The sequence below is a fragment of the Acomys minous genome, assembly GCF_964271855.1.
Source record: "Acomys minous genome assembly, chromosome: 14".
Taxonomy (NCBI): domain Eukaryota; kingdom Metazoa; phylum Chordata; class Mammalia; order Rodentia; family Muridae; genus Acomys; species Acomys minous.
In genome coordinates, this window is record NC_140496.1 from 14,781,507 (window position 1) to 14,808,084 (window position 26,578).

Sequence of the window (26,578 nt, forward strand, 5' to 3'; positions counted from 1 at the left end):
TTCCACCCTATAAAAGGGTCTCCTCCCCTTCACTCGGCGCGCCAGCCTCTCCAGAGACTGAGACGCCCGGGTACCCGTCCCCCTACAATAAAGCCTCTTGCGTGTTGCAACCGAAACCTTGGTCTCGCTGGTTCTTGGTGGGGGTCTCCACGTTAAGACCACCGTGCTGGGGGTCTTACAGGTCAGACTCACCTCTTCCCCTCACTTTGCCCTGAATGACACCAAGAGGGGTGGGGGTGCGGATAATACATCACTATAGCTGCCTCTATTGACTGCACCACAAGCTTCGAAGCAAAAATGTACTTAATGGCTTTGTTTCACACCTGAAGGAGATGCAAAGTGGCTGTTAAGAATCTATAGTCACACAGAGAAACCCTGTATCAAAAACAAAACAAGCAAACAAGCAAAAAAAAATCCTGTTATTAGGGGTCCATGATGTAACAGGCACTTACCACCTAGCTTGAGTCCCCAGAACTGTGGGGAGCCATGCTAAATTCTGCCATGTCAGAAATCCCGTGCTTAGGCTGCATGCTGTGACCTTCGAGTTGCTGACCTCAAGAGGTCTTGTGTTCTAGGCTGTCCTTGGACTATTTACCTTTGAAAGAAGTAGGGAGGTCCCAACTTGGAACCACCTAGAAGATCAAGGAAGTTCTTACAAGGAACTACCCAGAGAACTAGGAAGTTCTACAGGGAGCGATTTAGGCTATTGTATTCTTGCCCGGGGGCTAGGGTGAGTGAGATTAGAATAGAACCTATTGACCTTGCTCATATTCTTACTAGTTGGCACTAAAGTGAATCTTGATCAGAAATTTCCTGACTTGATTCGTTATTTCTCGCATCTCTGTATCCTACTTTCAATCCCCATTCCCTCTTTCAGGTGAACCCTGATTCGATTTTTCCCGCTGGCTGGGACATGACATAGAACCCACAAAAGTGAGGAGAAGGAAAACATTACCCTGTAAGTTGTCCTGTGACCTCTGCCTGCTCACTATGGCATAAGGCTGCCTCCTCCACCAGCTGTGATAAGCAAAATCTTCACTCTAGAATGAAAACCCCAAGGGCTTAGTGAAAGCAAAAGTGTGTACTATTTGACTCTGCAGAAATGGATAGGATGCCTGTGTAGAGAAAAAGGGGGAAAATATGGCTGCATACACATTTGTCACAAGATGTTGGTTTTTGAGATGCCTTATCATGAGAAATTCCTGCCCTCGTCTGTGTCGCCCCCCCACCCCCACCCCAAGGCTGGTACTCCAGAGAATTAAAGTCCTCACGCCCTCCTAGCAGAGCCTCCTTCCCAAATTCCCCACCCCATTGGCTGAGGATACAAACCCTGACCTAATGGCCATCCTGGGACTTGAGGCTGCCTCCTTTTCTGATCATGGAACAGACAGACTTTTCAACTTCAGCACTCTGAGACAAGTAGGTACCAGCTGCCAGCTAGGGAAGAGGGTGCCTTAGTGCCCTCCTGCTAACTGTGTTGCTTTGATGAGCCATTTTCTTTAAACTATTTGTTTTACTTTCTCTCTCTTAAACTGTGGGAACACCACTTTCCCAGGTGTGATGTGGCACTTCACTAGCACAGCGGCTGCATTGGTTGCTCTTAAGGAACATAGTCTCCAACTGGTTAGCTGTGAGAGAGCTTGTAATTTTCCTCATTTTTACCAATGATCAAGAGCACCTGTCAGAAGTGGCCACTGACAGCCTAAATCAGCGACGCCTTCCTAGGTAGCAGGTCCTCCGTGCTGCAGGGGATGCTAACCCTCTTTATTTGTCTCAGCTAGTGAACAGGTAGAGCTTCAGGGAGGAAGGATGAGTGGGCATCACGGTTTGGACTCTACTGCTCTCTCTTTAATGGCCCCTTTCCCTCTGTGTATCTACCTGATGCAATGGGAGGGTAATGTGTGACCTGTGCTGCCTGGGGAGTGATAAAAGCTCCTACGCTGGTGCCGGGTGTGGTGGCGCACGCTTTTAATCCCAGCACTCGGGAGGCAGAGGTAGGCGGATCGCTGTGAGTTCGAGTCCAGCCTGGTCTACAAAGGGAGTCCAGGACAGCCAAGGCTACACAGAGAAACCTTGTCTCAAAAAACCAAAACCAAAACCAAAACCAAAACAAAACAAAACAAAACAAAAAAAAGCTCCTACGCTGGGAAAAAGAAAATCAATCAACAGACCAGGCAACTAAAGTCACACCAGAGGGGTCTAAATTCTCATCATCTTTCTTTTTTCTTACACAGTTGAGGGCTCAGAAACATTAAATGGTCTTTAATCCCTTGATTAACAACGAAAACAATCCCCCCAAGACATGTCAATCTGACCTGGGTTGTCTGTCCCCTTCCCTTTGTCTGGTGTTTCTAGCTGTGTCAGGGTAACGGTTAAAACCAACCAACACATTCGCTTCTCAATAGTTTCATTTCCACACTGATCTTTAGATTTGGTCCTTTTAGCATCTTCAAGTTTGAGGTGTAACTTGAGCAGGCAATGCATAGTATTATATGTCTGCTACTTTGGTGGCCCCAAAAGAGAATTAGCAATACTGTATGTAAGTGGTTTTGGTGGCCCCCATGGAGAATACTTGCTGATTACTCCAACTTTATGCAGCTGTTTCTATTTGCGTTTTTGTGCATTACTCTCTGCCTATAATAACTGCTTGGTGGAGGCTGAGACTCTGATGGCTGTAGCCATGGTGTCACAAAAGAGCTACCTGTTAGAGTTTCCTGGACTCCGAGAGAGAAGCAGCAGCTGGTCCCTCTGCCTTCTGTGGATGATTCTAAGAGAAGGGGCTCTTTGTGGAGTTCTGTTCGGTTTGGGTTTTGGTTTTATGGAGTGGGCATGCTTGGTCCTTTGATGATCAGTTGTAACTATTCTGACAGGAGCAAAGACATTCTGCAGACGCGTTTGCCCTTTCATCGGTTGCTGAAAGAAGCATCCTCACATGCCTGCAGCACTGGAGAGGAAGAGGCAGGTGAGCTCCGTGAGTTCAAGGCCAGCCTGGTCTACTTATTTGGTTCCAGGTCAGCCAAGGCTATAATATAGTGAGACAAAAATCCTAACCCTTATGTTAGTACTTGAAGATGGACTTTGGAGGGAGTAGGGTTGCATCACTGGCGTTCTCTATCTGTTCTCTTCTCAATGAGATTACACTGAACGTAGTTCTTTCATCCTCAACGCAGTCTCTCTCTGTTGCACGTCTCTTTATTGTGAATGTTGAGTAAAAGTGACCAAGCCTAGTTTGTCATGGCTGCCAGAGCCCAACGTGGACCTTAAATACTGTAGTAACAACACAGAGGGCTGAGAGAACCCGTATGATGCCGGGTGCAGCTGTACACATCTGTAATCCTGGTGCTCAGTGGCAAGATGGGAAGTGGAGACAGGGTTCCTGGAAGGTCCAGGAAGCTGGCAGCTGGCATGATGTGTGCAGAAGGACAAAGCACTCTTGGGATGGGGGAAGGGCCCATTACTCAGAGAGGGAAGAAGCAAGGGTCTCAGCATGACGGACATTTACTGTGAAGGTTGCCAACTAAGAGATCACAATGCTTCCATATATTTTAAAACAGCAATGAGCCAGTGCCGGTCAAATCCCTTCCCTACAGGAGCCATCAACACCATCTACCTGTGAGGATTCTGCTACAGTCTGCCTACCTGTGATGCCATTGCCTACCTGCCACTGGGCGTGGCCCTACCCAAGCTGATATAAAAGGACAAACTCACCTACCACTCTTTCTTTTACCCCCCCTCTCACCCCTCTCTCCCTTTTTTCCCTCTTACCCCCCCCCTTTACTCTCTTAGCTACCTCTCTCTTCCTCTGTCTCTGTCTCTTTCTGGGGCACCCCTCTCCCCTTTCCTTCTCTCCCCATGCTCATTTAATAAACCTCATGTAATATAATATCTGTTGCCTGGCATCTTATTTTTAATCATCAAACTACCTCTTATCTCTTAAGGTCCCAGAGACAAGTCAAGCTATGAATCTACCACAACTCACTAGGGGAACAAATGAGTATGACAGGCTTATAGGCAGTGGGTGAGGGATTATGGGCAGGACAGAGATGGATGATATATTTCTCTATGGTGCCCTCATCACTACTCACCTACATTGTCTAGCCCCTCCCCTAAGGCCTTGATGTGCAGTTAAGGCAGACTTGCTCATTTATAACTGGCTACAAGGAGTGGCTAGATACTCAATCAAAAAGGCCCATGACCTCCTACCCCCCTCTTTCTCTGAGAGAAGACATACAGGCATCAGGCCCAACTGTTGGGCACAGGCCCAGCAGGACACCTGAAGATGGCTTCACTGTGCTTCCAAGGATAGATCCTGCACAGCTAGGCTTAAAGCCTGACCACGTAAGGCTGTGGGTATGTCCTCACTCCTTTTCCTTTCTGGGAATCTCAAGATGACCATTAACTTTACAGCAAAGCTCTCTTTCAGCAGCTAGCGTTTTGTCTCCCGAGTTGTATGCCTGTCAGGTGTCCTCAAGAACTATCCTATGATCTCATGTAGGTTGCTAGGAAGCCTTTGAAGATAATGCATTAAAAAAAAAAAGCATGATGATTCTCTCTATATGTGACTACTGTCTGGTGTCATCCTGCAAGCAGAAGGGGGGAGCCCAAAGCAGGCCATGAGGGTGTGGTCCATCCTCAATGGCCCCCAAGCCTGCCCGTGCCTACCTACTTAACAAGACCAAAGAGTTTTACCATCTGAAAATCTCTCCCATGCAACCCTCTTGCTCATTCCCATAACTTACAGTAGTCGCTCTAGTATTTTTCATCCTTTTAGGAAAAACACAGGGTTTGCATTTTTAAAAAGTTTACAGATCATTCACACAATACGTATCCATCTGAGGCTGCCTTTTATCCCAAAGAAAGGTGAATTTAAGATTAATTTGTGCTTTATAGGATTGCATCAGTACTTACCTATTTTTGAACTTTATTCTTATTTTGAGATAACTAGAGATTGACATGCATTTGTGAAAAATATTATAGGGAAACTTCACCCACATTTCAACAATAATGGCTCCTGTAAATAACGATGTAAAAAGTAGGATACTGACAAGGATTCAATTAGCATCTGGCTTAATTCTATCCACACAAGACTTCTCCTCTTGTCCCTGTATTGTTAAATGAACTTTCTCATTTCCTCACTTTATCTTTTATACCAAGGTACCAATGTCTTGTGCTCTGTTTTATGTTCTTTCATGTGTTTAATATTGACACTAACTGTGGAATCAGGGATGATGGTCTGCAAGCCAGAGTTAGGCTACACGTTGACACAATGATGGGAACCGTGTGGTGTGATGGGGTCACTGATATTGGGAATGTGGTTCTCTGACACCAGCAGTCACAATTAGTCTCTTCATGACTAATCAGTAACAGGGGAGGATGTACTAGGCTCAGTCCTAGCTCTGTCCCCAAAGACAGTTCTCTGACGGAATTGTGCAGAGGGAGAAGGAAATAAAGAAGTGGTTAACTTTTAAAATACCTTCTCAGGGCCACAAGTATGGAGAGGGGCTTTACACCCCTTTTCACGGCACGAGGGAACATGCATATTGGCTTTCTTATTTGGAAATGAATGTGAGTGCTCAGGACTTTCATTCAGATTTCCGACATTTCCCGAAACAGCTTTCGTTGACATTCTGTAAGCAATGACATATAGGGCTGGAGAGATGGCTCATAGGTTAAGAGCACTGGCTGCTCTTCCAGAGGTCCTGAGTTCAATTCCCAGCAACTTCATGGTGGCTCACAACCATCTATAATGAGATCTGGTGCCCTCTTCTGGAGTTCAGGTGTATATGCAGGCAGAGCACTGTATACTAAATAAATAAATCTTTAAAAAAAAAAAAAGCAATGACATATAGAGTACCAGTAGTTTTCTCTTGTCAAGATGGTTTATATAACTTTGACTTCTGTAATACATACATATATATATATATTGGTTTTATGAGACGGGGTCTCTCTGTGTAGCCTTGGCTGTCCTGGACTCACTTTGTAGACCAGGGCTGGCCTCGAACTCACAGCGATCCACCTGCCTTTGCCTCCTAAGTGCTGGGATTACAGGCGTTTGCCACCACGCCCGGCTCTGTAATATTTTTCATTCCTGGAAGAATTTCAGTACACACCCGAGGACCTTTAACTTAGAAGGTGGAGACTCACTTTTGACTTCCTGTCTCCTTCTTCTTCTTCTTCTTCTTCTTCTTCTTCTTCTTCTTCTTCTTCTTCTTCTTCTTCTTCTTCTTCTTCTTCTTCTTCTTCTAAGATGTAAATCATTTGAACTGAATTGCCGTTTACAGGGACTCAGATTGCCCTTCCATCTTCTCAGGTAATACGATTTGAGGAAAGCTTGAGAATAGTTTGTGCTGCTGCTGTTGTTTGTGGTGTCAGGGGCGGGGTGTGTGTGTGTGTGTGTGTGTGTGTGTGTGCGCGCGCGCGGCTGCTCATGTGTGTTTTACACACATGCTTGGGGAAGAACAGATTCAGTATAGCTAAATCGAAAACCACCATTCATAAACTCTTCAAAGTAAATATTCTTCTTTGCAGCACCAGCATGTGAACACTGGTTCTTTCCTGGAGACAAAAGATGGACACCTGTGCTTCTTCTGTTTCCGCATTATAGAATGCTTTGAGGGCATCCATCTTGCATCCTTGTTTATGACCAACCCAACATCCTCCACTCTGGGAGCCGAGATGACAGTATTTTGCATCTCTGCAGTTCTGAGCAAGGTTTTAGTGAGAGCCATCAAGACTAATGAGGCCTTCTATTTGCCCATTAACACATCTCCACATTAAGTGGAGACTTAACCTTTTCACTGTTGATTTTGTAACTCACTGCTTCACTTCCATAGTGTGGTAGAAAACCCACGACATATTTCACTTTCATCATCTAGTGTTGCCACCAGCCCCACACCGCAACAAGGACCAGGGACACCAATATGTCCAGGAGGACTTGGTTGTCTTGGGAGCTCTGAGGAACCTTCAGATTCTCGTCATCTCTGTTACCTTGAGGTTCTTGTGGTCCAATGGGATTGTGATGTCTACTTTCCTATCTCTTCCATGAGGCCCATGGAGTCCAGCAGATCCTCTGAGACTTGTAAGTCTTAGACTACCTATGTTCTGGTGAGCAGAAGTACATGGAGACCCCCTGGACACCTGAATTGCCAGAGAATCCTCAATAACCTTTGACATCACTGGAGTTTTGTGCATCAGTTTTATCTTTGTCACATCATGGTCCATGTAGACCAGGAGTATTTTAGGAGTCGGCAGAACCTGGACCACCAGAAGGACTAACAGGGACAGTTTCCTCTACTACCATTTTCTATTATATTATTATTATTATTATTATTATTATTATTATTATTATTATTATTAATTTATATATGTATTCACTTTACACTCCTGTAATAGCCCCTTCCCTCCTCTCCTTCTAATTCCCCTCCCCTATTCCTCAGAAAAGGGGAGCTCCCCCTATCCATCCACCCCAGCTCATTAAGATGCATCAGGACTGAGTGCCTCCTCTTCCCCTGTGGCCTGGCAAGGCATCGCATAAGGGGGAAGTGATCAAAAAGCATGTCAAAGGCAGCCCCATTCCTATTGCTAGTGGACCCACCTGAAGACTGAGCTGCGTGTCTGCTACATCTATGTAGAGGACCTAGGTCTAGCTCATGCATAGTCTTTGGTTGGTGATTCAGACTCCACAGGCCCCTCTGGGCCCTAGTTAGTTGGCTGTGTTGGTCTTCTTATGGAGCTCTTACCACCTCTAGGTCCTTTTATCCTTCCCCCAACTTTTTCACTAACTGCCTATGTTTTGACCAATCTTTGGCTGTGAGTCTCAGCACCCATTTGGAAGTGCTGCTGGGTGGAGCCTCTCAGAGGAAAACTTTGATAGGCTTCTGTCTGCAGACACAGCAGAGTATCATTAATAGTCTCAGGGGTTGGCTCTCTTCCATGGGGTGGGTCTTGGGTTGGGCCAGGCATTGGTCAGATTCCCTCGATCTCTACTCTATTTGTTCAATCTTTATCCTTGCACATCTTGTAGGTACTCTCACCAATGGACAGACCATTGAAACAGAAACTCTATTACCATTTTTTTATGGCTTATTTAACATGATAAGGTGTTCCTGGATGATGAGGAAGCATCAGGGAAGCCATTTTCACCATGATTACCCTTGCCACCATCGCTTTGGTCATGCTGTAGTAACCCCTGCAACCCTAAGTGAGCTTGTAAATACCACAGGGCCTTGGGCATCAAGTGTTCTCGAGGTTGGCCAATGTTACCCTTTGGCTCAAATTCTTCAAGATTATCTTTCCCATACCCCAGTGGTGTACCAGGGCTGGAACCTGGAACTAGGACTATTCCCAACCCCAAGTATACTAGGTTATGACAAATTTTCATTCATGAATCAGACAAAAATAGATTAACGGCATTCACCAACTAATAAAATACAAAAATGTCAACAACATGTTGTAACAAAAGTTTGGCTTGATAGACAAGATTACATAAAATGAGAGGGAGGAGAAATGGCCTAGCAGTTAAGAGCACTGGCTGCTCTTCTGTATAACCTGGGTTTGATTACCAGCACCGACACTGAGTAGCTTGCAGCTACTTGTAACTCTACTTTCAGGGGCTCTGATACCCTCTTCTGGATTTCAAGCATGCTGGGCACATCTGTGGTGCACAGACACAAACACAAGGAAAAACGTTCATATGCATAAAATAAACAAAACTTTCAAATGAAAGATAAGCATCATTATCTAATCACTGAAAAAGCTGTTCAGTGATGACTGAAGAGAAAATATATACCAAGTGGATCCACTGTGCAAAATGGGAATTCATAACTTGGTCAAGCTGACATGGGGCATGAGACTCTCCCACACTGCGCAGCTTGCACGCAGTGTAGAGCTCACGAGTTCTGGTTTTTATTTAATGCTTTTAGATGAGGGTTGCCTGCAGGTCACTGAAGCATTGGAAAGTGAAACTACAGATAAGTGAGGAATCTTGTGCTGCAATGAACAGGCTTGTGGCTGTACCTGAGCTATATTGGAAACCATCTTTGGATGTGATTCCTGGACATAATGCTGTGTCAGGTAGCATTGGCTTTTAGTACCATCTCCTTCTCCCATGCTCCTGTTTAAGATGCATCTTTTCAGGAGTGCTGTGCCAATTACAGTAGCTCTTGAGTGTGTGGCTGAAGATGCCCCTGTCATTCGACAGACAACATTTCCTTTAGGCGAGTTTTCTGAAAACAAAAGGTGTGGTGAAGTCTCTTTGTGTTTGGGAGCTTTTCTGCTGAAGTGACTGAACACCTGAGACCAGCAAGTTCAGAGGATGGAAGACTTGTCTTGGCTTACGGCTTCAGAGTTTACAGTCCATGGTCACCTGGCTGATTGCACTAGAGTGTACATCCATCAAGTGGGGAGCACAGGACAAAGCTAAGTGCATCATGGCTGCCAGGAAGTTCGAGAAAGAGAATGGGTCGAAGTCCAAATATCCTCTTTATGGACTTAACCCTCATTGTCCGACTACCTTGCACTAAGCTCAGGCTCTTTCACAAAAGTAAATACTTGCAATTTATCTAAGGAAATTCGTCTTAGATAAATTACCAAGGGACACCCGGTTTAAATACTAGGGGCACACAGAAGGAAGTGTGGAGACATCAACTCTGGGGTGATTTGCATGTTTCTTACAGTTGTTTAAGCAGAAGTGAGCCTGTTCCCTCGGAGGCAAATATCTTGAGCAAACAGTGTTGCATGGCCACGAGTCCGCTCTTTGATATCATCTTTTATTTGTACATTTATTGAGCACTGGCCCCGTTTCTTAAGTCATTATTCTATGGTACTTTCTTAAGTACACAGTGAGTTGTGGACATTGGGATTTGCCTGCTATTCATGTAACGACAAGGTCATCCTATCTCTGTCTCAATCACACAGGCTATTAGCCACAAGTCTTAAAATGTTCCACTAGCTTGCAATAGTGATATTATCATGGGACAAAGTCTTTAACAATGTGCCTTGGTGACACAGTAACCTAAACCCAAGCACTGTTTGGCAATGTTTTTTTTTTTTTTTGGCTCCTGCCATGATCAGTTTCAATTGTCAACTCGATAAAACCTGAATCACCAGGGAAGGAAGTCTCAGTAAGAGACTGTTTACACTGAGCTTGCCTGTGGATGGGTCTATGGGGGAAGGGATGTCTTAGATAACTGATGTGGGAAAATATAGCCTACTGTGAGTAACACCATTCCCTAGGCAAGAGGTCCTGAGCTGTGTAAGAGTGGAGACATTGTGCTGATTATAAGAAACCAATCAAGCGAGCGGACACATATGGTTCAGCTCACACTGGGTGGCCCCATTCTGTAGACAGGGGATACTGAATTATGAAAGAGCAAGGAGATCAAGCTGAGTGCAAGCAAGCAATGAACGAACCAACCAACTAACCAACCAACCAACCAATCAATCAAGCAAGCAAGCAAGCATACATTAATTAACCTCTGCTCTTCAATAAGGTCATGATATGACCTGCTTCATCAAATATCTGCCTTGACTTCCCTGCTGTCACAAGATAGTAGCCCAGAACTGGGAAAAGAATAAACTCTTACACCGACTTTTGACAGGGTGTTTTGTCACAGCAGCAGAAGTGAAATGAGGACAGCTTCTTTCTCCTGCAGTTTGAGTGCAAGCAAAGACTTCTCCTACTAGAAGAAATTAGAGGCCTTTACCAAATATTTCTGCCATAATTTATACAATTTTGCTTTATGTATTTATATGTTTGGAATTTATCTTGGCATTAGTGTTAAACATAAACCCAATTTTATCCTTTTCCTCATTAAATTCACCCAATATTAGTACCTCAAAGGTAGGTTTTGCATATTTAATTGAGATGCTGTCTTTGCCATACATATATTTCCATGTGAGTTTTACACCATGATTATTCTATTTATTCTTTTCATTCTGTTTTGCTTCTCTATGTAGTCCCGGCTGTACTAATGCCTTTACCACACTGATGATGCCTGAGAACATTTTTATGCATTTTAATGTATTATTTTCACATAGTTTAAGAGGAGAATCACTTTCCCCACTTTGGTTTGCTTCACCTCACTGCCCACTTCCCCTTCCAAGCCACTGGTGCCAGTGAGCCTCTCACATGTCGTATCACATAGATACTTCTGCTGTTTCTACACTCATGTATCTCTTTTTATCTTACGTGTAAGTGTTTTGCTTGCATGTGTGTCTATAGGCTAAGTGTGTGCAGTGCCCATGGAAGCCAGGCATCAGATCCTCTCCAAGTGGAGGTACAGTTGTGAGCTGCCATGACAGTGACGGGAACTAAACTCAGGTCCTCCTGTAAGAGCATTTAGTGCTCTTAACCACCGGGCCATCACTCCTGTGCCTCCTTCTATATTTAGAAGACTGCTGCAATTGTTTGACTCAACCCAAACTTACAGGATAAGCTATTGTTAGGTTAGACGGCAGCAAACTTAACTCTGCCTGCAACATGAACTATGCTCTGTCTTTTGATAATACACTCACAGGCTTAAAGGATAAAGAAGCTGTCATCTCTGGTGGGGCTGTGACAGTCATTGCTCCGAATTGTATTCACTGTACACTTTTATATAAGAACAAGAGGGGCAGGAGAGAGAGAGAGAGTCCAGTGGTTAGAAGCACTTACTGCTCTTCCCAGAACCCACATGGTTGATCATTCTTACCTCTAGTTCTACCTTCCAGGGCATCCAACACCCTCTTCTGGCTTCCGTGGTAGCCAGGTACACGGTGGTGCACATGTATACATGCAGGTAAAATACTCATACATATAAATTACAAAAAGAACTGGTGATTTACATTCTTTTTCTTTTTAAAGCTATAGGAAGCCAGAAGTCCTCTGGATATTCCCTCTTTAAATTTTTTTTTATGTTGTATTCTTTTTTTAATAGTTTATGAATTTATTCATATTACATCTCAATTGTTAGCCCATCCCTTGTATCCTCCCATTCCTCCCTCCCTCCCGCTTTCCTCCTACTCCCCTCCCCTATGACTGTGACTGAGGTGGATTACCTCCCCCTGTATATGCTCATAGGGTATCAAGTCTCTTCTTGGTAGGCTGCTATCCTTCCTCTGAGTGCCACCAGGCCTCTCCATCAAGGAGACGTGGTCAAAAATGTCCCTCTTTAAACTTTTATATCAATGGTTCTAAGCCTGTGAGTCAAGACTGTCCCCTTTGGGGCTTGAGTACCATTTTACTCGGCTCCCCTAAGACAAAGATACTTACATGATGATTCATGACAATAACAAAATTGCAGTGATGAAAATTACAGTAGCAACGAAAGTAATTTTATGGTTGGGGGTCTCCACATCACGAGGAACTGTGCTGAAGAGTCGCAATACTGGGAAAGTTGAGAACCACTGCTCTGTACGGTGTTATTACAAATCTTTCTCTATGCCAATGACACTTTCTTGCAAATCATTTGCTCTGTGAGGAAATCTAGGAGTCAATAAGTTTCCACTGAGCAAGGCCATTCATCAAAGACGCAGGTGGAGGAAGCCCTAACTAAGCTAACCTGTATCGTTGGATGACGACTGGGAGGGAGAAGCTTATACACTGCTGCCCCCTGCAGGATAAAACTAAAGACAACAACCAGAGGGAATTTGGTCAGAGATTGCCAACTGGATCTCAAACAGGAGCTCTTGACTGCTGAGCCACCTCTCCAGCCCCGGCAGTACATTTCAGTTGTGCACACACCATGGATCTATCAGATGACAGTAATCTGCACTAACATCACCTGCAGTATTTGCAGTTTCTTTGTAGTCAGAACACAACGAATCCTCTCTATCGGTGTTTTTGTTTGTTTGTTTGTTTGTTTGTTTGTTTTTTTGTTAGAATATTCTGTCTACTTGAGATTTGACAGGGTCAAGCTAGCTCAAGCTGGCCTTGAAATCACCGTATGGCTGAGGAAGGATGTCTGCTTTACTGGTCCTGCTTTGATCACCTAAGCGCCAGGACTGCATGTGTGCTCCATATTACCAGCCACAGTTTGTGTCACCTGTGTGCCCCCTCACTACCCACCACACTCAGGTGTCTGGGCATCAATCCCAGATCTCCTTCCTCCCTTTAAAGGGCAACTTAGTACTCGCTGGACAGTTTCCCTCCCTTTTCTGTACCCACTGCTCTCCGTCTAACGAGGGGTTTTCTTTTTGTCTAATGATCTGACCTATTTTCTTTTAAAATGTATTTTGATTTATTCTTTGAGAATTTTATACGCGCACAGGAAGTATTTAAATCGTGTTCACTCCAACTCCGCCTGCCAAATCCTCTTAGTTTGCGCCACCTCACAGCCGCACTCTCAATTTCATGCCTTCTTTTTTTTTTTTTTAATAATCTGAGCGCAAGTGTTGCTGTCCATACACAGCCGGGCGTAGGGCCATCCAATGGCGCACACACACCCGTAAGAAAACTGACTCACTCTCGCCCAGCAACGACAAAATGCCAATTGCTCCTCAGCTACGGGTGGGGCCTCTTGAGCACTTCCTAACTCCTGTTGGAGAAGACTGGCTTGATCCGGTGCAGGTAATGGCGCTGTCGGGTCCAGAGGACATTGCTTCGCCCTGTCCTCCTCACCCTCTGGCTCCACACTGTTCTTGGGCCTTATGGATAAGGGAGTGCAGGATCTAAATGTTCCGTTTGCCGGATAAGAACCCTTCCACTCTAGTTTTCACCTTTCATTTTTCCTAATTGCGCACATTCCTTAGGGCGCTCCGGGGGGCGGATTCTAAGTCGTAAACTCACAATCCACATTGCAAGGAGCTGCCTGTTTTCTGCGTGGCAGGCCTGACTTTTTAGGGAGACTGAAGATTAGCCTCAGAGTAAGAGCGCTTCCCTTAAAGAGGGGTAGTTGGACTTCTCAAGATTGACCACTAGATGGCAGAAAAGACTCACGTACCTGGCTCCAAGCGGTGGTGGTGTTTTTTTTTTTTTTTTTTTTCCCTCCCCCCTCCCTTCCTCACCTGTGCTTCGAGTATCTAAGGCCACAGTCAAGCTGCCTGGAGAATTCCGAGGCTAAAGGACTACTGTGACACCTGCCCAACCTCATGTAAACACTGCGAATCTGAGCCCCACCCCAACCCCACTAGTCTTTACAGTTAATCTCAACTTTCTACTTATTGGAGCCCATTAGGAGGCGGTAACCCACTTTGAGAACTATTTCATAAAAGCCCAACTGGCTGTTAGGTATGCCATGTGTTTTGCTATTTCATTATTTCATGTCTTTCATTATGATTTTATGTTTCCTACTAGAATTTTCTGCAGACATTATTTGACAGCCCAAAGTGATGGATCTCTTACAGGCCAGCGTTAAAGTATGGAATAGCCTTGGAGAAGCCAGTTCACCAGGCTCCACAGTCCAGTCAGTTGGGGGCAGCCGGCTACTTCTGTCAGCAGCAGCTGCCCTTGGCTAGGTACTTCCCAGGCACCAGGGATTGTGCTTAGCATTTTATATAGTGGAGTTCTTCTAACTGTTCAATAAGCATGCGCTACATAAAGATACATCGCTCAACATATTTCCCAGGAAAAGTACATCACGACCAGGACCAGTGAATTCAAGGAATTTTCTCAAGGTCACATTTTAGAAAACTACACGGGTATTTTCTTTCCATTTATGTCGACTACATAGAATTAATGGTGCATGGCTTGTTGTCAGCGACGTCAGGGGTTTACCAATTCCTATGAAAACATCTTGCTCTCTTGACCTGGGAATGCATCTCATTAGCAGCCCACTGGGAAGAGTGCATTAGGAAATGGTTTGAGCTGTGTTTCCCTGAGTCAGGGTGACTGTTCAACTACTCCTTGGGGGACCACTGTGATGATAGGTAGGCCCATGTGAGTGGAATATTTTGAGCCAGGGCTGCCTGGCTGGCTCCAATTACATGCGCGCCTTTAGTGTGATGGATAGAGTAGTGACATCACACACCCCTGCCTGGCCTGTGAGACCTCTGCCTCCTCCTCAGGAAAGGCTTAGTTCTGTTCTTCCTCATCGTCAGTGTGCCTCTCATGGCCAAGGCCTCTAAGCTATAGTTCTGTACCCTGGGGACACAGTGAGCCTCATCTTGTGCTATGGCACAGTCTGTTGCCTAAGGAGGAGAGTGTCTCTCACACTCTGTTTCTAGAACAATTAGGACTCTTGGACAAAAGAAAGAGAAGCCTGTTTCATGTGGTTCTGAAGTGTGCCTCATGACAGGCAGGGTGGAGAATGCCTGAACCCCAGGAGGCTGGCATCAGGAGGTGCCAAGCCCCAGGGAGCCTTCCTTTGGCTCTTTGCACCCTGTTCCTGTTTCTCCCTGTGTTTTCATTACTCTTGTCCCTGCTCCCAGAGTTCCCTGCTCGTTAGCAAATGTCCTGGCCACCAACAGTTCCACCAATTCCTCCGTTGTTTGTTCTGCCTCCGAAGGGAAAGCTGACTCGGTCGATGTTGGCACACTGTTCACCGTTATGCAAAGACCTAAATATTTCTTTGTCTTAGGATGCAGCCGACTTCAGAGGCTTAGAGTTTTGTTTTCCCATTGTAAGGGGGCTGTTCTTGCTCACTTTTAGATAAGGCTGTGTCAGCTCTCCGACTATAACCTGTTAATTTAAAGGACTTTTAAAGGCAGCTGTGATTCACAGTCCCGGAATTGGGGGAAAATCTGTGTCTTTGGAGATAGAAGAATGCTTTTATTTGGGTTTTTTTTTCTGTTTTCTTTTTAACATCTGTCTCTTTCTCTCCCTCCAACCTCCCAGAATGCTATTTTTCGAAGTGTCACGTGGCTCTCTGACAGCACAAAGACTGCTTTAGTTGTTGTTAATGAACATTATTTCCAGCTGCTCAGATATGAGAATTTTTCACTGTTTTTATTTGTAGACATGATCAAAAGCTTGCATTCTGTAAGTCTGGTCTGAACACCAGTGACAGTTGTGTCAGGAACTGGGAACTCTGTACAGCAGTGGGGCTTACAACCATTTCCCTAAGGGAGCAGGGAGACTCTCAAGTGCCATTGACAAGTGTCAAGACCTCAGCTCTGGGCCTTCCCTTCTCTTTCTCCTCTGCGTGCCCACTGGGGGTATGAGAGCAGCGCATGCTATGTGTCAATTTGTTTGGGGACTGGGGAAAAGCACTAGAGATTGAACAACTAGAGTCAGAGCCAGGCTCCCAGAGGGCTTTCCAAGTATCTCTGTTGCTTCCTCCTCAGTCTGCTCTCGTACCCTGACAAATGTATCTGGGGAGATGAAGGGCAGGCCTTGAGAGGCTGTGCAGTGTCTGTGAGCCTCGACCAGGAGAGAGGACAAGTAATCTGCTTTGTTTCCTGTACGATTATGCTTCCATCAGAAATGGGCTAAGAGAGTGGGAAAGATAATTTGACAAAGGAAGAAGGTAAGAAAGGAGGAAGGAAGGAAGGAAGGGAGGAAGGAAGGAAGAAAGGAAGGAAAAATTGGCAGCTTGGTAATCGAGGATAAGGCCGGGAGTATGTTCTGTGGACTGAGAGGGGTCTTGCACGTCCATTTTGGTCTTGCTTTTATAACTGTCAGCATAACACAACAAAAATCAATTCCAGGTGGATTTTAAGTCAAATACAGTGATTTGGAGTCACAATAGTGATTCCAGAGTGTACTGGGGGAGATTATCTTTGGGACTTCGTGGATGACAACCGGCTCTTTAATGGGAAACACCCACATGCTCACATTCGCCGTGTCAGCACTGTTCCAAGTGCACGTCTCAATTTTCTGCGCGCACACACACAGCCCAGTGAGGTGAGAGCAATTCGTTACTCCTGACTTTCAGAAAATCAAGATTCCCTGTCTGACTGACTTCGTGAAGCATGTGGGCGTGTGATGAGGAGGGCTCTTTCTGTATAACATATATATTCTATGATATACGTCCACATTTTTTTTTCCTGTGACCAGACTGAAAGGTGTGAAATCTCTCATTTCAAGCTACAAGCTAGCTGTAATGGTGTTTTGTAGCTAAAAAGCAAGCATCTATTAAAATTATTTTATATGTTAATTAAAATTATGTATTTATTTGTGGGTGCATGGACAGGTGTGTACATTCCACAATGGTGTGTGTGGAGGTCAGAGCACAACTTGTGGGAGCCACTTTTCTCTTTCTCCCATGTCCCAGAGTTTCCTGGGATCAAACTCGGGTCATCATGTTTGGAGGAAAGACAAGCCCCTTTACCTGCTGGGCCATCTAGCCAGCCATAAACCAAGCTCCCCCTTTTGTTTTCTTGAAAGACAGGGTTTCTCTGTGTAGCCTTGGCTGTCCCGAATTACAACTTGTCTAATACATCAGGCTGGCCTCGAACTCACAGAGATCTACCTGCCTCCGCCTTGCTGAGTGCTGGGATTAAACGCGTGTCCTACCACACCTGGCTTCAAGCTCCTTTTAAAACAAGATGTTAGATATATTTAAATTCAGGTTAAAATTCTAACATTTTACTGCTGCCAGGGTTTGAGCAAGCCCAGTCCTTAGAGCAGCCCTGCCAGATCTGTACAGTTATGCCTGTTCCTTTATAATGGATAGAGCCGACTATGAGCGAGTTGCAACATCACACCAAAGATGCTAAGCCAGTGCCTGGAGAAGCCATGGCTGCTGCCCAGATAGACGTAACAACTTTTAGTCTCTGTAACAGAAAGATAGAGATATTTGGTCTTGCCCCTAGTTGGTCTTGCAGCTCTTACCAACAATACGCTGCCCACCACGTCCCTCTAGGCTTCCATAGTCCTCGCTTTCAGCTGCTCTTCTAGGCCTTATCTTCTGAGCAAATGGAGAGACAAACACGGCTGGACTTCCCTAGCACTGGGACTCTTGCCAGTCTGTTTTCCATTGCCTGTGCTTGTGGCTGTAGGCTAAGGTGCTTGGTGTCTCAGACAGGTGAAACATTGCGACTTCTAAAACGGATGGAAATAGTCGGTTGTATCAGAGTCACAGAATTCGAATGGGTGAGAAACGGCAGCAGGACTCACACACAGTTTATTTTTACTGTAGGAAATCCCTGGCTTTATTGTCTTCCACTCTACCTGTCCCTAAATAACCAGGGTCAGAGCTGAAGAGAATGCTAATAGTAGAGGCTATTTGTTCTTCTCTTGGATTCAGAACATTGAGGATTTTTTTTTACTTTCCTTATGTCCTATGTGATTACGTAACACAGAACATACTTTTGCTCGAAGCCTCTTTCGCTCTCATATGTATCATTGCTGTGATTAAACACCATAACCAAAAGCAATTTCGAGAAAGGGGGGATTTATTTTTGATTACAGCTCTGCAGGGATCAGAGTCACTCATGGTGGGAAGCCGTGGCAGCCAGCATCAGGCACGGTGGCAGGAGCAGGGAGCCAAGAGCTCACACTTTCCGCCATGACATGAAGAGGGAGCCACCTGGAAGTCAGGTGACACTTTTAATCTAAAAGCCTGCTCCCAGTGACATACTTTCTACATTAAGGATGCACCAACTGTACCCGAACAGTGCCATCACTCACTGGGGGCTAAGCATGCGACCACCTGAGACTACGGGAGAACATCTCCCATTCAAAGCACCACTTCTGTAGCCTCCCCCATCTCCTTGTTTGCTGCCACTGACTCTCTCATGCCATTGATGAGATGGTTCGGGTTCCCCTATTATTGAGAGGTAATTAATTCTATGAGCTCTCTAGATTAAGTTGGTTTTTAAAGAAATGATCACAGATGTTCAGTGAGATCCTAATAGAGGCCTTTGGAAAATTCCAAAGGAATAAAGTGGTAAAGTTATTTGTATAAAACTGTGTTTGTTTCTCAGTTTCTCTCTTAACCTGGCTATCACACAAATAACTTAGCCTCTTTTATATGTGTTTAATAATAAGCGTCACATCACCAGAGCTGAGCAGTTATTACTCTATTCTTAACTCTCTAAGCTAATCTAGTTTCCGGCCAGCCTGCATCCCAGAGATACTGAGATACTTGCACTTTGTAGCTTTCCTTGCTGAGTTCTCTTTCTCTCCTGGTCCCTCCTGGACATCTGCTCGTGGCTGAATCTCTTGGCGGAATCCCCTACTTCCTCCTCTAACTCCTCTTCCCCTGGCTGGCAGGAAGTCCAGCCCTATTTTCTCCCCTGTTCAGCAATTGGCTGATAGCTGCTTTATTGGCATACCAGGAAATAACTGGGGAGCAGTGTTTATACAACATTGAGACAGGAGATTCTCAGAACAAGGATTACAACCAGATTAAGGGGAAGAGGCACAGAAATCAGCACTTGAATTACTCAACAAACTTATTCCTACATCACAGTGATTTCTCTTTTTCATATTGTAAATTGTACTTATTGTAAAGTTGGCAAAGAAATAATAATACATTTGTATTTTTTTTGTTTTAGCTCATTTGGCCACAGTTTAATAATCCCAGCACTCGGGAGGCAGAGGCAGGTGGATCACTGTGAGTTCGAGGCCAGCCTGGTCTACAAAGTGAGTCCAGGACAGCCAAGGCTATACAGAGAAACCCTGCCTCAAAAAACCAAAAAAAAAAAAAAATTCACCTCCCTTCATAATTCCATTGCTATTGGCTGAAAATCTTCAAAGATATCTGAACAACATAGTGGCTATAACTGGGTAATAAACTGAATACGGTTCCAGTAGGACAGGAGAAGAAGGCTAGGAAGATGGCTTGTCATCGTCTTGTAAACATCAGAGAAGGAATTTACACAAACCTACACATATAGCCTACTACATACAGAGGATATATGTATATGTGCACTTGTGTATATATGTACATGTGTGCCTATGCAAGGTGTTTGTGTATATGAGAAAATAAAGAGACTTGGTAAACAGGAAATATATGAGGCCAGTGCTCAGTCTGTAAGATATGTTTCCTCATACTTAATTTTAAAAGAATACACACCAACCTAGTGATAGGATGCCTTGGCAGATGAGAGTGATGCTGTCAAGTGTGACAACCTGTGTTCTGTGCCGGGATAAGAAGAACGATGTTTATAGGAAACACAGACACTGTGTCTTCCCATTCTTAGAGGAGAGCTTTTCATCAGTATCTATTGTTGTGGGTTCCACGATGGCTTAGCAGGTAGGGAGGCTTGTCACCAAGCCTGAAGACCTCAGTTCTATGCCCAAGAACCATAGTGTAGAAGAAAAGGACCAACTCTTGGTTGACTACCTTGCACGCATGTGTAAGCACACACGCATGCACACTTATACATTCAAATAAATAAATTCAATTAAGAATTAAAAGGTAAATATCAAGGGGCTGGAGAGATGGCTCAGTGGTTAGGAGCACTGCCTGCTCTTCCAAAGGTCCTGAGTTCAACTCCCAGCAACCACATGGTGGCTCATAACCATCTGTAATGTGATATGGCGCCCTCTTCTGCCTTGCAGGAGTACATGCAAGCAGAGCACTGTATGCATAATAATAAATAAATAAATTTTAAAAAAGTAAATATCAAAGGCTTGCACAGACATTTCAGTACAGCACAACCTGCAGTGTCCCACATGATGGTTGGAACTGAAAAATTCCTGTTGGGCTGTGTTGGGCTGGTGCAGGCAGACTTGCGGTTCTGTCACATAAAAGTACAGCGCATAGAATGCATGAGGCTTGATAATGTTACTTGGTTATATATTTATCACTCTGTACTTGGGCATGCACATGTCATGGCACACATGTGGGTATCAGAGGATAGCTTACAAAGGTCAGTTCTCGCCTTCTACCACATAGGTGCCATGATAGAACACCACAGGCTCTTAGATTTGACAGCATTACTCTCACCTGACATGCTGGTGAGGGAGACCTTTGGGGTTTAAATACTCCCAGGTTTTGGCTGTGGGCCTTCAGGTTTTCCACTCCTCCCAAAGAGCCTAGAATGTTTATTATATCATATTACTTTCTGACATGTCTGTACGACTCAACCACTTTCTTCCTTGTGAGCCTCAGATCAGAGCAATTACACAGATGGGGCTCCGGGTCCTCCTTCAAGCTGTGGTAATTGGCAGGACTCATGTCTCTTTTGGCTTTTCACATGGCCCTTCTATCTTAAGGAAGCAAGAATGCACGTGCCTCTCACATTGAGAAACCCTCTGCCTTCCGCCCTTGCTCTCTGCTCATATTGTTTCCTGTATGATGATAATACGTGGACAACTTAGTGTGATCTCAGGTGCTCTGAGTACACACCTGAGTAAACCAAGATGGCATCCCTAATTCCAGGTGGATTAATTTGTAATTTAATTACATCTTTGCAGCTTCTCCTGTCACAGCTTTAGGGGATTAGGGAAGGACATCTTCAGGATTCATCCTAGACAAACTGCTAGGCATGGAAGCTCAAGCATGGCGGCCAAGGCCCAGCCTTGCACAGCCTGCTCCATCAGGAGCCGATGCCTAGCCTTGCAGGAGCCTGCACAATCAGGATACAGGAGCCAATGCCTAGAGTTGCAGGAGCCTGCTCCATCAGGATACAGGAGCCTTGCAGAGCCTGCACAATCAGGAGAGACCCTTAACTACAGGGCCTCTGAACTAATATACTAGTGCTGGGTTAATGGACACCACCCAGTTAGCCCCAACCCAGTAAAAGTCTTCCCTATCTCCCTGTAACTGACTCTCCCTGACTGCTCAGATTTCTGTCACCCAGCTTTATTTGCATCTCATTTAGCCTGTTAATACAGCCCTTAGCTAGCATGTAAGCTTTAAATCATAGTTCATATTTGCTACTTGGGAGATTCCTTGTATCTCAAATGGCGAAGAGTGAGATGCAAACTGATCCAGCCCATCCTTTCAGGCCATGGGAAGCTGCCCGAGCTCCTCATCCCATGTGTCAATCTGCTGAGGTTCTGAGGTCCCAAGATAACATGAAACATCAGGGGTTGGGACAAGGATGCTGACATTGCAGGTTAGGGGATGTTCTCTCTAAAGCTAGAGCTCCTGGGTACAAACCTTCACTTTCCTTGGTAACTTGTCTTTTTATTCAGCCTCAGATTCGATATCTGTGAAATAAGTCCACAGGGTCATTGTGAGAGAAGACGAGAAGAGTCGTGTGAAGGGTGTACAGAGACATCAGACTTTACAGAGAAAATGTGCTAACACGTGCCTGCGAGGAACCACGGTGATCAATGCCAGGAGGCATGGGCCCCTCAACCTAGAAGCTTCAGCCAACTTGAATGTGCCACGCCCCCTCCGGCAATCAAGAATGATACAAGGGAGGGAGTGGTAGAGCAGGAGAGGTGACTCAGTGGTTAGGAGGATGTACAGCTGTTCTTGCGGAACACCTGAGGTCACATCCCAGCATCCATGTCATGCAGCTGACAACTGCCAGTAACTTGAGTTCGCACAGGTTCTGATACCTCTGGCCTCTGGGATGTGGGTGTGGGTGTGGATGTGGGTGTGGGTCTGGGCGCACATTGCATGCACACACCCGCACACCGATACGCGTAATTAAATATGAAATAAATCTTTAGAAAATGACACAGAGGACACATTAGAGTGAGGGGTGGTTTTTGTGGGCGGTGGTTGCCTTCTCATATCCTGTATCAGAACCAAACCTCAGAGAGGAAGATGCTGGCTCAGCAGGTGGAAGCAGGAACACCTGGCTTTGGAGAGTAATTAGAAAAACAAAAGCTATTCATGGATGTCGGGAGAATAACTGCGTGTCATAATGGGATAAGTCCATCTGTGAACTGTTATGGAGTAGCAAGCAAACAGTTCATCTCTCGTGTTTTAAGTCATTTTTAGTGTTTTATTATAACCCCACTCCTGTGAGGAGTGGTTCACCCCGGATAGAAAGTAAGAGGGCAAACTGAGAAAGCCATATTGCTGCTCAAATATTTATTGTATCGGCAAGGTCCTTCCAGCGTTAGTTTGGGCTAAGCTCTAGGGGAGAAACCAGCAGATGGAGCCTAGAGGCAAAGTATGCTCACAAGCCACCTATTGGGATGGATCTTGCAGAGTGCCTGAAGGGGACAGGCCCTGGATATCGAAACTTGCACCGCAGGACCTAAAAAGAGTGCTGTGCCCATGGGTGTCTGAAGAGAAGGGACAATGGCTTCCTAACAGACCCCTCTGCCTGATGCCCTGCAGCTGGAGATGAGGACTGAACCATGGAGGCCAGCCACACTGTGTTGGTTGGTTTTATCCTTGACATCAGCCTATTTCTTTAATTCTCTCTCTCTTTTGTTTTTGTTTTGTTTTTGTTTTGTTTTGTTTTTTTTTTTTTTGAGACAGGGTTTTCTCTGTGTAGCCTTGGCTGTCCTGGACTCCCTTTGTAGACCAGGCTGGTCTCGAACTCACAGCGATCTGCCTGCTTCTGCCTCCCGAGTGCTGGGATTAAAGGCGTGCGCCACCACGCCTGCCTTAATTCTCATTTTATATAGTACTGAAGAAAAAGGCAAGGCGAGACAAGGACAGGAGTGACAATGATACCCGATGATCCCGCAGAAATGAACCAAGGCTTGAAATTAGGTTTGCATGGACTCTGCAGCCTTGGTTTGCCATTTCTTAGTTGGACGATCTTAGTCAGATGACTCCATTACATTGGTTTTGAGTTTTCTCTTTTGTAGAGTTGTGATGATATTTTTTGGGGAGGGAGTGGGGTAGTATTTGCCCTGCCTAGACAGGTAGGTGAGTACAACTGTGTCTGTGCCTCTGGCCTTTGTAGACTCTCATGCCGTGGTGGCATTCTAATCCCTTATTACTCTATAATAAACTCTTTATCTTATATGCTAAAAAAGAAAAAAAAAAACCCTGAACAAAGGGGAAAAAAAAACAGTACTGGGGAGACAGCTCTGAGAGTAAAGCGCTTGCTTTGCAAAAATGAGGACCCAAATTTGATCGTAATAACCCACGGAAAAAGCCACACAGGGAAGCACATTGTTGTAATCCTAGCTCTGGGGAGGTGGAGACAGGAGGATCCTGGGACTCCTTGGCCAGCTCTTCTAGCCTAAGGCTGTTAATGATCTTGAGAGACTCTGACATGAAGTGGGTGGGGGTGCATGTATTTCTGAGGTTGATACCTGAGGTTGTGCTCTGCTTCACACACACACACACACACACACACACACACACACACACACACACACAAATGCATGAATACACATACACATCATTAAAAAAAAAACCAAACCAAATGAAATAAACAATAAAACCATCTTCCCATGAAACTGGTACCTGAAACTCAGTGTGTGTGTGCAATTAACACTGTTGTGTTCTTAGTCATTTGTCTACACATGGCAATGATGTCAGATTCATCCCAAGTCCTCTTCCTGCTCTAGCTAGCACTGATAGACACACAGTTTACAGAGAAACAGTACAGGATGCTTCTTGATAGCTTAGTTGGCAAATGCACCAACTTGGAACATCTTAGATGAAGTCTCATGTAGACTCCATCTTTGTTCTATTACAAAAATGTCCAAGAGACTGAGTTGAGTACTCATTGGAATCAACGAGAGACAATGACAAAGTCTGTAACATCCAAATAAGGGGGACATTATTTGGCAAGCCATTCTTTGCCGGGATCAACCAAGAGATTCATGCAATCCTCTGGCACTCTACATAGGTCTTGCAGGTCATTGAAGCTGTGTCTACAAGTCACAGGGAAATAGATGCTCCTTTGGGGATAAAATTTAAGGAGTGCTTTCAAGATGACCCAGGGCACGCAGCTCCAGGCACACGATCAAACCTGATGTCATGAGAGACAGACTGTGAAAAATTCTGAGTAGCACTGTTTCAAAGGGGGAAAATCTGGGGTAGAATCCAGTCTTCTCCCATCCCACTGACCTCCTACTTCCCAGACCTCTGTCCCACGGCACGGGAAGCGAGGATGCTGAGGCTGTGGTGAGAATGTTGCTTCCAGCTCTCCGCCAGCCAGGCAGACAGTGGTTTTTTACAAAGACAAAGCTGTGGCTGTACTCCAACTGCTTTATCTCTCTATCCTATTCACACTGACACTGGGATTTGCAAGCCAGGGACAAAGGTCCCTTTCGCTGCTTTGAAAAATCAGAATAATTATAGTAAGAGCCATGTGTACAAAAGCGAAGAATGATGTGGGCACCAGAGGTGCCAAAAAGAAGTTATTTCAAGGCTATTGGGTAGCTCGTTTAGATCAAAGGAAGAATTTAAAATCAATATCGAGGGCAGTGCCGAGGCTCCGCAGCAAGGGCAATTGGCCATCTCCTTAGGACACTGATGTAAACATGGCTGCCTTCCACCTCCACTCCCATGGTGTATTATTTTTCTTGCTCTCTGGGACAAAGGCTTGGGTTGTCCTGAAAAATCAAGTGTGGAAGGGGAGCATTTGGGTTACACTGATTGACAGAGCCAAGGGGATTGATGAGTTTCGGGAAGCAGAGCCAGTACACGGCTGCTTAAAGGCCACTAGACATATTCTGGGCAGGCCAAGGCTTTCTCTGAAGTAACCTCACTCTGGCAGGTGATGATTTTACTTGGAGTAAAGCTTTCCCAGTCAATCAGCTTCTAATGAGGAGTGAGGTAGAAGGCAGCTAATTATCCCAGGGACTCACTGCTGCAAGAGCTCCACATGGCAGCTTGTCTTGGCCAATATAGTCCTATCAGCAAGAAAAAGACAGTGTCAAAGAGGGAGGGATAAAGAAGGAAATAAGAAACAGAAGGAGGAGCAAGGGAAGGAATAAAGCAAACGTAATCACAGCCATCACTACCCAAGGAGAACCAGTGTGGTTTTCTGCTCTCTGTAAGTCCACTGCCTGCCCTACTCTCCCCATTCCATGTGGAGACTGGGACACTGTGACAATGTGTCTGTCCCTAGAGAGAAAGCATTTCTTCTAGGTAAGCTCTGTCCAGTAGTAACATGCTATGCTATTCAAACACGGCTATTCAAAGCCTGGGCAAGATGGCTCAGTGGGTAAAGAGACTTGCTGTTGAGTCTAATGACTTGAGTTAAAACCCTAGGACCCACACAGACACACATACACATAAATAAACAAATGCAATAAAAACTTAAAACGCCCTAGAAAGTTGCATAGAGAGTAAAAAGTGATAGGGGCAATTAAATGTGACACTGCATATTTCACTCAATTTGACATATGCGAAGTATTACCATCTCAGTGTATAATTCATATAAAATGATAAGTGAAATATTTCATATGTAAATTTTGTTATCCACTAAGTATTTTATATTTGTAGCATAATACGAGTTGGATTTTGTGCTGTTGATATGTCCACATCATATGTGCTGTCCTAAGCCTTAGTTCTCCAGAATGAGAGATTATACAGAAATGACATTACTACAGGTTAGACCATGAAGGAGCAGTGTGAGCCTGCAATCCTGTGGGGCAGGCGACCTGAGGAAAAGGGAAGGCTGGCTTTAGAGATGTGTACCTGAGCAAGCATTGCGCTAAGACCGGATTATGCTATCCAAATGGAGGAATGGGCAGGGTCAGCCCTCAAAATCAGTGCAATTGTTTCAACCCAGAAAGCTGATTTCCAAAGCCATGAGACAATGGATTTCTGAGGTAGAAGCAACTCAGCTCACGGTTTTTTTCTTAGACCGGCCTGTTCTGATTTTGTTTCTGTTGCTCTCCCAGAAAGCAGCAGAGTGAAGAAAAGGGTTTATTTTGTTTGCAATTCCAAGT

General features: G+C 44.9%; 1 long non-coding RNA gene across 1 annotated transcript; it reads left to right on the plus strand.

The window, feature by feature from the left end:
• Positions 1 to 1,293: 1,293 nt before the first annotated feature.
• LOC311582828 lies at positions 1,294 to 3,878 on the plus strand. Its single transcript, XR_014774261.1, has 3 exons — positions 1,294 to 1,419; positions 2,871 to 2,962; positions 3,591 to 3,878. It is a non-coding gene; the product is annotated as an uncharacterized lncRNA (long non-coding RNA).
• The last annotated feature ends 22,700 nt before the right edge of the window (positions 3,879 to 26,578 follow it).